This window comes from Saimiri boliviensis, chromosome 1 (assembly GCF_048565385.1).
Source record: "Saimiri boliviensis isolate mSaiBol1 chromosome 1, mSaiBol1.pri, whole genome shotgun sequence".
Taxonomy (NCBI): domain Eukaryota; kingdom Metazoa; phylum Chordata; class Mammalia; order Primates; family Cebidae; genus Saimiri; species Saimiri boliviensis.
The window spans coordinates 12,864,484-12,874,943 of NC_133449.1; the positions used below are offsets into that span (position 1 = coordinate 12,864,484).

Below are 10,460 nucleotides of genomic sequence, written 5' to 3' on the forward strand. Positions count from 1 at the left end.
TTTACAAATTATTAGGACATTTAAGAAATTGTTTTATTGGTTGAGACAGAAAATCACTTAAGATAACCGAATCTGTTGTATTAGACTGTTTTCATGCTGCTGATAAAGACATACGCAAAACTGGGCAATTTACAAAAGGAAGAAGTTTATTAGACTTACAGCTCCACATGGCTAGGGAAGTTTCACAATCATGGTAGAAGGCAAGGAGGAGCAAGTCACATCTTATGTGGATGGCATCAGGCAAAGTAAGAACTTGTGCAGAGAAACTCCAGCTGTTAAAATAATCACATCTCATGAGACCCATTCACTATAACTAGAACAGTATAGGAAAGACCCACTTTAATGAATAAATTACCTCCCACTAGGTTCCTCTCATGGCATGTGGGAATTGTGGAAGTTACAATTGAAGATGAGATGTTAGTGGCAAGACAGCCAAATCATGTCATTCGCCCCTGGCCCCTCCCAAATCTCATGTTCTCACATTTAAAAACAAATCATGGGTTCTCAGAAGTTGCTGGGTTCATTTATTCAGCGGCAGTGGTGCTTCCCCGAATCTCAAAATGCCTGTTAAAAGATCACCGAAATTGGATAGCCTGTTAGAAGACAATTCATGTGATCCTTCAAAAATCATAAGGAAGAAAAGTATTATAACTTACTCTCCAACAACTGGAACTTGTCAAATGAGTCTATTTGCTTCTCCCACAAGCTCTAAAGAACAAGAGTACAGAAATGGACTATCAAATGAAAAGAGAAAAAAATTGAATCACCCCAGTTTAACTGAAAGCACAGAATCTACAACAAAAGACAATGATGAATTCATGATGTTGCTATCTAAAGCTGAGAAATTGTCGTAAGAAATCGTGGAGATAATGCAAAATTTAAGTAGTATACAGGCTTTGGAGGGCAGTAGAGAGCTTGAAAATCTCATTGGAATCTCCTGTGGATCATGTTTCTTAAAAAGAGAAATGAAGAAAACCAAAGAACTAATGACAAAAGTAACTAAACAAAAACTGTTTGAAAAGAGTTCAGGACTTCCTCACAGAGAATCATGTCATCTTGACAGATATGAATTCCTTAAAGCCATTTTAAACTGAGGCATTTAGAAGAAATGCACTCAACATAAGCATCAACTTCTGCATCTGCCTGATCATATTTAAAGGAACAGAGAAATATTTGTAATTAATCTGCCCAGTAAATACCAGCTTGTAGCAGTCGGCTGGCGCACATCTAGATAAAATTTCTTGCAACTAATTTAAACTTTCTACACACACCAGTAGATAATCTCAATGTAAATAATACATTTCTTCTTGACTCTTTACGCCAACATGGAGAGGAGGATCTTGACTTATATTCTGTAGCACATACATTTCTGTGGACTTTTAGCACTTGTGGGTAGACTTAATAAAGCATGTATAAAAATGGCATCTTTGGTAGAGCTATATATTTTTCTGAAATGCAGATTAAATATAATGGTGAGTGGAATTAAGTACCAGTTTTCCCATTTAAAGCCTTAGCTGCTTATTAATTTATAGATTCCTAAAAAAATATTTTTTAAATTTATCTAGTCTGTTGTGTAGCCACTACCTCAGAAGTGAGTTTTTATTTTCCTATGCTTGTAGAGAAAAAAACATTTTCAAGGTTTTAAAATGTCAATACCATTTATAAAATATTAGAATGTATTTTTCAGTACAAATGTTTTTTGTTTTTTGTTTTTGTTTTTTCTTTTTGAGACGGAGTTTTGCTCTTGTTACCCAGGCTGGAGTGCAATGGTGCGATCTAGGCTCACCGCAACCTCCGCCTCCCGGGTTCAGGCAATTCTCCTGCCTCAGCCTCCTGAGTAGCTGGGATTACAGGCGCGCGCCACCATGCCCAGCTAATTTTTTGTATTTTTAGTAGAGACGGGGTTTCACCTTGTTGACCAGGATGGTCTCGATCTCTCGACCTCGTGATCCACCTGCCTCGGCCTCCCAAAGTGCTGGGATTACAGGATTGAGCCACCACGCCTGGCCAAATGTTTTAAATATGAAGTTTTTTTTTAACTAAACCACACAGACTACTGAATTTAAGGAAAAGACCTTTATTGAGGGCAATATGTGATCCCTTCTAAAATTTGAAATATTAAATTTCAATTCTTCTGTGGTGTTTTCTGTCGCCATGTTTTTATTGTCACTCCCGAAATAAACTGGTGAAGGGAATCAAAGAGTATGTTATCTTGACAATGAAGCCTATGCTTTTCTTGACCATTTCTGTAGGGAAAAACTGTTATTCCTTTGGTACTTGCCTGAAGTTTTAGCAAAATTAGTAGAAAATATTACGATGTCATTTGAGTATATCATGAAAATAAAAACTACATGGAAATCTGAAACAAAATTTAACAAAAAATAAAATAAAATAAAATAAAATAAATAAAAACAAGTCATGTCTTCCCAGCCGTCCCTAAAAGCCTCAACTCATTCAAGCATTAACTCAACATTCCACAGTCAAAAGTCTCATCTAAGACAAGGCAAGTCCCTTCTGCCTACAAATGTGTAAAAATCAAAAGCACGTTAGATTCTGCCTACATACAATGGGGGTATAGGCATTTGGATAAATACAACTATTCCACATGGGATAAATTGGCCAAAACAAAGGAAGTACAGGCCTCATGCAGTCTGAAATCCAGTGGGGCAGTCAAATCTTAAAGCTCAAAATGATCTCCTTTGACTCCATGTCTCACATTCAGATCACATTAATGAAAGAGGTGGGTTCTCATGATCTTGGGCAGCTCCAACCCTGTGATTTTGAAGGCTATAGCCGCCCTTCTGGCTGCTTTCACAGACTGTCACTGTCTGCAGCTTCTCCAGGTGCATGGTTCTAGATGTTGGTGGATTTACCATTTTGGGGTCTGGAGGACAGTGGCACTCTTTCACAGCTCCACTAGGGGATGCCCCAGTAGGGACACTGCATGGGGGCTCCAATTCCACATTTCCCTTCCACATTGCCCTAGCAGAGATTCTCTCTAAGAGCCCTGCCCCTGTAGCAAGCTTCTGCTTGGGAATCCAGGCATTTCTATACATCTTCTGAAATCTAGGCAGAGGTTCCCAAATCCCAATTCTTGACTTCTGTGTACTGGGAGGCTCAGCACCACATGGAAGCTGCCAAGCCTTGAGTCTTGCACCCTCTGAAGCCACAGCCCAACCTCTATATTGGTCCCTTTCAGCCATAGCTGGAGCAGCTGAGGCACAGGGAACCAAGTCCCTAGGCTGCACACAGAACTGGGACCCTGGGCCCAGCCCAGGAAACCACTTTTTCCTCCTAGGCCTCCAGGCCTGTGATGGGAGGGGCTGCTGTGAAGGCCTTTAACATTCCCTGGCAACATTTTCCACACTGTCTTGGGGATTAACATTTGGCTCCTCATTACCTGTGCAAATTTCTGCAGCAGGCTTGGCTTCTCCTCAGTAAATGGGCTTTTCTATTCTACTGCATTGTCAGGCTGCAAATCTCTCAAACTTTTTTTTTTTTTTTTTTTTTTTTTGAGACGGAGTTTCGCTCTTGTTACCCAGGCTGGAGTGCAATGGCACGATCTCGGCTCACCGCAACCTCCGCCTCCCGGGTTCAGGCAATTCTCCTGTCTCAGCCTCCTGAGTAGCTGGGATTACAGGCACGTGCCACCATGCCCAGCTAATTTTTTGTATTTTTAGTAGAGACGGGGTTTCACTATGTTGACCGGGATGGTCTCGATCTCTTGACCTCGTGATCCACCCGCCTCGGCCTCCCAAAGTGCTGGGATTACAGGCTTGAGCCACCGCGCCCGGCCAAAATCTCTCAAACTTTTATGCTTTCCTTCCCATATAAAACTGAATGCCTTTTACAGCACCCAAGTCATCTCTTGAATGCTTTGCTGCTTAGAAATTTCTTCCAGCAGATACCCTAAATCATTTCTCTCACATTATAAGTTTCACAAATTGCTAGGGCAGGCACAAAATGCTGCCAGTCTCTTTGCTAAAACATTTTTGTTCCAGTTCACAACAAATTCCACATCTCCATATGAGACCACTTCAGCCTGGATTTCATTGTCTATATCATTATCAGTATTTTGGTCAAAGCCATTTAACAAGTCTCTAGGGAGTTTCAAACTTTCTCAAATTTTCTTGTTTTTTTTTTTTTTTTTGAACTTTCCAGTCTGTTACAACCTCTGTCTGTTACCCAGTTCCAACGTCACTTCCACATTTTTATTTATCTTTTCGGTAGTGCCCCACTCTACTGGTACCAATTTACTGGATTAGTCTGTTTTGATGCTGCTGCTGATGACATACACGAGACTGGGCAATTTACCAAAAAAAGAGTCTTATTGAACTTACAGCTCCAATGGCTGGGGAGGCCTCACGATCATGGTGGAAGGCAAGAAGCAAGTCACATCTTACATGTATAGCATCAGGCAAAGAGAGAGATTGTGCAGAGAAACTCCTGCTTTTAAAACCATCAGATCTTGTGAGACTCATTCACTATTATGAGAACAGCATGGAGAAGCCCTGCCCCATGAATCACTGACCTTCCACCAGGTTCCTCCCATGACACATAGGAATTGTAGGAGTTACAATTTAAGATGAGATTTTGGTGGTGATGCAGCCAAAACGGATTACCTGTCTTTCCTACTTCCTTCAACAGCATCCAGTTTTATTTTATACCATTTCAAGCATCAACTATTCATATTCAGGCAGTCTTAAAACTATCATCATCTTATAATTTGTTCTTCTACCTCAATATTCTTGGCTTATGAGATTCTTGGCTAATGTAAATAACCTAATATTTTCCTATTCCTTAATGATGTTCTACTCATTCTTTAATAAATGACTCAAAGTCTTTTATTATAACTTTGATGAAAGTCTTCTTAATAATTTTGAAAAAGTAATTTTTTTTTTATTATGCCTTTTTTTTAAAGAAGTAACTACTTGAACATCCCAATTATACTAGTATGTGTGTGGTCATATTTTCTAACTCTCAGACAAAATACAGATTGATGCATTTATTATATATAACATTTATTACAATATCCTATGTTTATTAACAGTGTATCTTCAAACAAAACAATTCAATAGATGTGCAAAATTATTATACTATAATGTGTAACATCAAAGACAAACATAAAATTTAATGTACTATAGAATATCATCTGTGTAGAAAACTACACAATAAAGACTAGATGAAAATACATTAAGTAATTGAAGATGGTCATATAAGAGTGTTGGGATTATAGAGATTAATCATTACCATCTTTAAAATAGTCTTGTCTTCTCTTTACCTTTTGCTATGTTCATGTATTATAAAAGCATTTTATTAATATATTTACTGTTATTTCCCCCAACTGAAAACAAAATTCTCTTCTTTTTTTTTTTTTTTTTTTTTTTTTTTTTTTTTTTTTTAGCTGGAGTTTTGCTCTTGTTGCCCGGGCTGGAGTGCAATGACATGTTCTTGGCTCACTGCAAACTCCACCTCCTGGGTTCATGCAATTCTCCTGCCGCAGCCTCCCAAGTAGCTAGGATTACAGGTGCCTGCCACCATGCCTGGCTATTTTTTTTTTATTATTTTTAGTAGAAACTGGCTTTCACTATGTTTTCCAGGCTGGTCTTGATCTCCTGACATCAGGTTATCCACCCACCTCAGTCTCCCAAAGTGCTGGGATTAAAAGCATGAGCCACCACATCTGTCCCTTTTCTTTTTAATAAGAAAATTAATTTCAGGCTAGAACAGAATAATTAATGACATATTTTTAATTTTTCCTACGTATTAGGTTCAATTTTTTTTTATATTCTGAGAATTTTTCCCATAAAATAATATTCTACAGTGTAACAGTTTTGTTATCTATATTTTTTAAGTGCAAGCCTTCTCTACTGATTTAGCTTCTAATTCCTCAATGAATTAAAATAAATATCATTAGTAATGAAGTTAGTCCAATAATATTAAAATATTGAGTATTCATTACAGGCTAGTGGCACAGAGTATTGACACTTTGTGTGTATGTTCATACTATATTTCAAAAAGTTCTGATGGCTAAGAAACTATTTTGTCACCATTTTAGAGATGAGGAACCTGACATGAAAAGTGTTAAGTGCCTCACCTGTGATCACTCATTAGTACGTGGAAGAGCAGGATTCAAGACAAGCTGGTGCAACTCTGGAAATATAAGTTGGCAACATTCTACCATATTCTCTCTTTTGTATGCTTTGTGTTTCCTTACTGTGCCTAGCACTTCATACTGTACATAGTAGATACTTAATGATTAATTGTGGGATGATTGATGGCATTGTGTCTAAAAGTTAAAAAGAAACAAAACAATTAAGAAGTTTTGACTAATGTTCCTAAGTGCATTTTATATAATTTAATAATGTATGAAATATTCCAGAAATTATCTTATTCAATAGAGAAAATGAATCCCCTCTGAAATGGAGCAGTCCCTCTTGCCTACTGCAATAGAAAGATTGCTTTTAATTTTACAAGTCAGGCACCACTAAATATGTCTTTAAAATTTTCATTTTAAGTCCATTTTATTTTTCTACTCCAACAATATATTCTCTCAAAAGCATAATTAAGTCCCTATTTTCTAGAATAGCAGCAACAACAGCAGCGTAAGACAAGTTGACATGGCAAGGCACCAATAAAAGATAAACTGAATAACACTGTAGGTAACAACACACCACATTATTCAAATCTAAATTATTTGCAAATGACAGCTTTCCCTGTTATGAGTAATGAGAGGAGTAACATTCTCATTTATTCCAACAGCCAATGCTTTTCTGAGTGAATGTGTCAACTGATGTAACATGAAGCTCTTCTGTGGGTTTTCTCTATTGAACCATCTATTTCTTTTTGAGGAAGAATTCAGTCATTTCACTTCTATCTAGAAAATAAATTTAAATATGTTTACCTTAACCTATTTTCACTACATTATGATTAACTTATTGATTTAATTCTTATGTGTTAGTTGCATCTCATGTAGAGCTGCAGAAAATCCTGTGTAAATAACTTATTCATAGATGGCATGACTTTCATGTACTTACATGCACTGTGTAACATTTCAGTCAACAAGGAACCGCATATAAGATGATGGTCTCATACATTTATAATGGAGCTGAAAAATTCCCATTAGTGATATTGTGATGGCTAATACTGAGTATCAACTTAATTGGATTGAAGGATACAAAGTATTGATCCTGGGTGTGTCTGTGAGGGTGTTGCCAAAGAAGATTAACATTTGAGTCAGTGGGCTAGCAAAGGTAGACCCAACCTTAATCCATGTGGGCACCATCTAATCAGCTGCCATTATGCTTAGAATATAAGCAGGTAGAAAAATGTGAAAAGAGAACAACTAGTAGTCCTGCAAATTTTGGTAAGTGCCCTATACAGGTGTATCTTTTAAATCTTTTATGCTGTATTTTTACTGTACCTTTTTATGTTTAGATATATTTAGTTATTACAAATACTATAGTGCTACAGTTTCCTACAATATTCAGCATAGTCAGGAGCTATGCAGGCTTGTAGCCTAGGAGCTATAGACTCTACCATATAACCTCAGTGTGTAGTAGGCTACACCACCTACATTTGTGAAAGTGATGTTCGCACAACAACAAAATTGCCTACTAACACATTTCTCAGAATATATCCTTGTCATGAAGGGACAGACACATAGTCAGTAAGGGATGCATGACTGTGTTTGAAATATGAAAGGGGTCCTAGAAGTTGTTGGGAGAAAGTAGGACTGAAATTGATTGAACAGTAGCAAGCAATGTATATGCAGAGTAGCCTTATGTGTGATAAGGAGTTTGAGGTAATGCACACTAGCGTTAGAAAGAAACTTATATTATCTGTTAGGCCACTGCATCACAGATAAGGGAACCACCACGCGCAAGCTGTATTCTCCTGAGCCTCAGCTGGACTCTATGGTAGTCTATGTATGGCAGCAACTAATTTTGTGGCTAATCTGATTTTCCATGGAGAAAATCTTCCTTGGCTATTTTTTTTTTTTTTTTTTTTTTTTTTTTTTTTTTTTTTTTTTTTTTTTTTTTTTTTTTTAGAGACAGAGTCTTGCTCTGTCGCCAGGCTGGAGTGCAGTGGCACAATCTCAGCTCACTGCAACCTCCACCTCCTGGGTTCAAGCGATTCTTCTGCCTCAGCCTCCTGAGTAGCTGGGACCACAGGCTCCTGCCACCACGCCCGGCTAATTTTTTTGTATTTTTGGTAGAGATGGGGTTTCACCATGTTGGCCAGGGTGGTCTCGATCTATTGACCTCGTGATCCACCCCCGTCGGCCTCCCAAAGTGCTGGGATTACAGGCATGAGCCACCGCACCCGGCCTTTCTTGGCTATTTTATACTGAAAAGGTTACATAAAGATTAAGTGTGTGTTTTATTTTCAAGCATTCAATTTTCTTTACATTTCTAGACATTGTGTGTAGCAGCATTACTCACTCTAAAATTCAATATAAAAATGCTATTCAATTCAATTGCTTTACAATTGGGGTTAATTTTTTTTGTATCACCATCCAATTTTTTAACGTTATCCATACAAAGAAGCAATATGAACATACTTTAAAAGTTATCCATACAAAGAGGCAATAAGAACGTACTTTATTCAACTTACAATAAGCAAGTTGAATAAAGATGTCATGTTTCTATCTAGAATGATTTTTGAATGATATATTGACTATTTAAAATTCATAATCCATGACAGGCTTTTGATATGAAGATGGAAAAATGATACTGTTTTCATTTTTTCTCTGGGATTTCATTCTCATATTGCAAAATTTTAACGTGAATGTATACTTTGGGTGTCAAATGATCTCATCTGAAATGGTACAGGCATAACAGTATATCTATAAAGCAGAGAATGGGGTTAAAGCTAGAGAAATTTTATTGCTAGTAACTATAGCGAGTTGCTCTTTCTTAATATATCAGTTGACATTTTGTGTGCAGAATTCATGCATTTCTAATAGTCCCCATAAAATGTCAGCGTGTTCGGGAACAGTAAGCCGCTGGAGAAGTCTTCTGCAGCATATCCAGTGGCACAGTGTTACGCTCCTTCTGAGTCGTTGCCCCAGTGACGTGTCACAGACAACTTTTCTGAAGAAGTGCAGATGAACTCTAAATGCCAGCCACAATTCTGTTATCCATTTCCCCCCTCCATAAGTTAACGTGGAGGTCTACTTTTTTTCTTTTTCAAAAACTTTGTACCAGAGTGATAAAATGAAAAGAAACTTAAAATCTGCATATTATTTGATTTGAATGGGACATTAAAAATTGCAATTGAATAAATCCATTTCATTATTAATCAAAACAACTCATTTACCTGTAAAATCTTTTTTCCTCCTTTTGTCTCATGCACCAGTCCTTTACACACACACACACACACACACACACACACACACACACACACGCATGCACACACCCACACATGGCGGATCTATAAACTACAAAGGATTTTTTGAAGGGAAGAAAAGTGGAAACCACATAAAATAATATTTGTTTTCAGCAAGATTAATAATTTATTTTTGTTTGAAACCTAAAGTTTTGTGTAGGTAAATCTTACCTTCCTTAAGAAACATTCTTGATTCCCCTGTCTAGCCCTAGTCATTCTGATCTTTCAGTGGCAACATAGACTATTGCTGAGGCATGGAAACACAAGAGACAGCCTGGCTGAGTTGAATCCCGGTTCTAGTCTTACAAGCTGTGAGACTGCAGCATTGTCTTTTCATCTCACTTGTTCAAAACGTGTGAATGATAATGTTAGTATAGAATTAATAATTTGGCTGTGAAGATTAAATAACTTTATTGGTACAAAGTACATTAAACAATTTCTGGCCCAAAATTAGACAACATAAGTCTGTGATTATTAGTGTCACCTGGGTTTTCTTCCTCTCCTTTCAGAATATTACCTGCACTTGTAATTTCACGCTTTTCAGAGGCTCAGTTAGCATATATTTGGTTGCAGATATTTGGAGGAGAAAAACAACATTTTTCTTGAATTTTACATCTTTCATAGTACTTGATATTGATTCAAGCATAGTAAGTCCTAGATTGAGAAAAAAATGACTTAAATAACACACAATTTAATAGCATTCAGCTGCCAAATTAGGTAATTCTTTCATGTTAGCTGATGTGTATGTGTATTACAGTTTATGTAAAGATTTTTTAAAAAATAAAAACAGAAGACAGAGAGAGAGAAAAAAATCTAACTGATTAAAAATGGTGAAAAGATTTTAGCAATCTAGCAATTGAGAAGCAAATTTAGCTTACACTGCTAGGAATTCACTGTAAAGCAGATTTATACTGACTTCTATATTTGTGTCACTTAAACAAATTGAAGTATTCATTCTTTGCAAAAATAACAAGTTATTTCTTTTCTGATCCTATATTCTCAAGGAAAATGTATTATATCATATAGAGAAAAAAATACCAATGGTGTAGAAATCACAAGTTATTTGACTC

At 36.8% G+C, this 10,460-nt stretch overlaps 1 pseudogene; it reads left to right on the top strand.

Annotated features, from left to right (window-relative positions):
- The first annotated feature begins 525 nt into the window (after window positions 1-525).
- On the top strand, window positions 526-1,209 carry LOC101042468 (centromere protein R pseudogene; annotated as a pseudogene).
- Window positions 1,210-10,460: the final 9,251 nt, after the last annotated feature.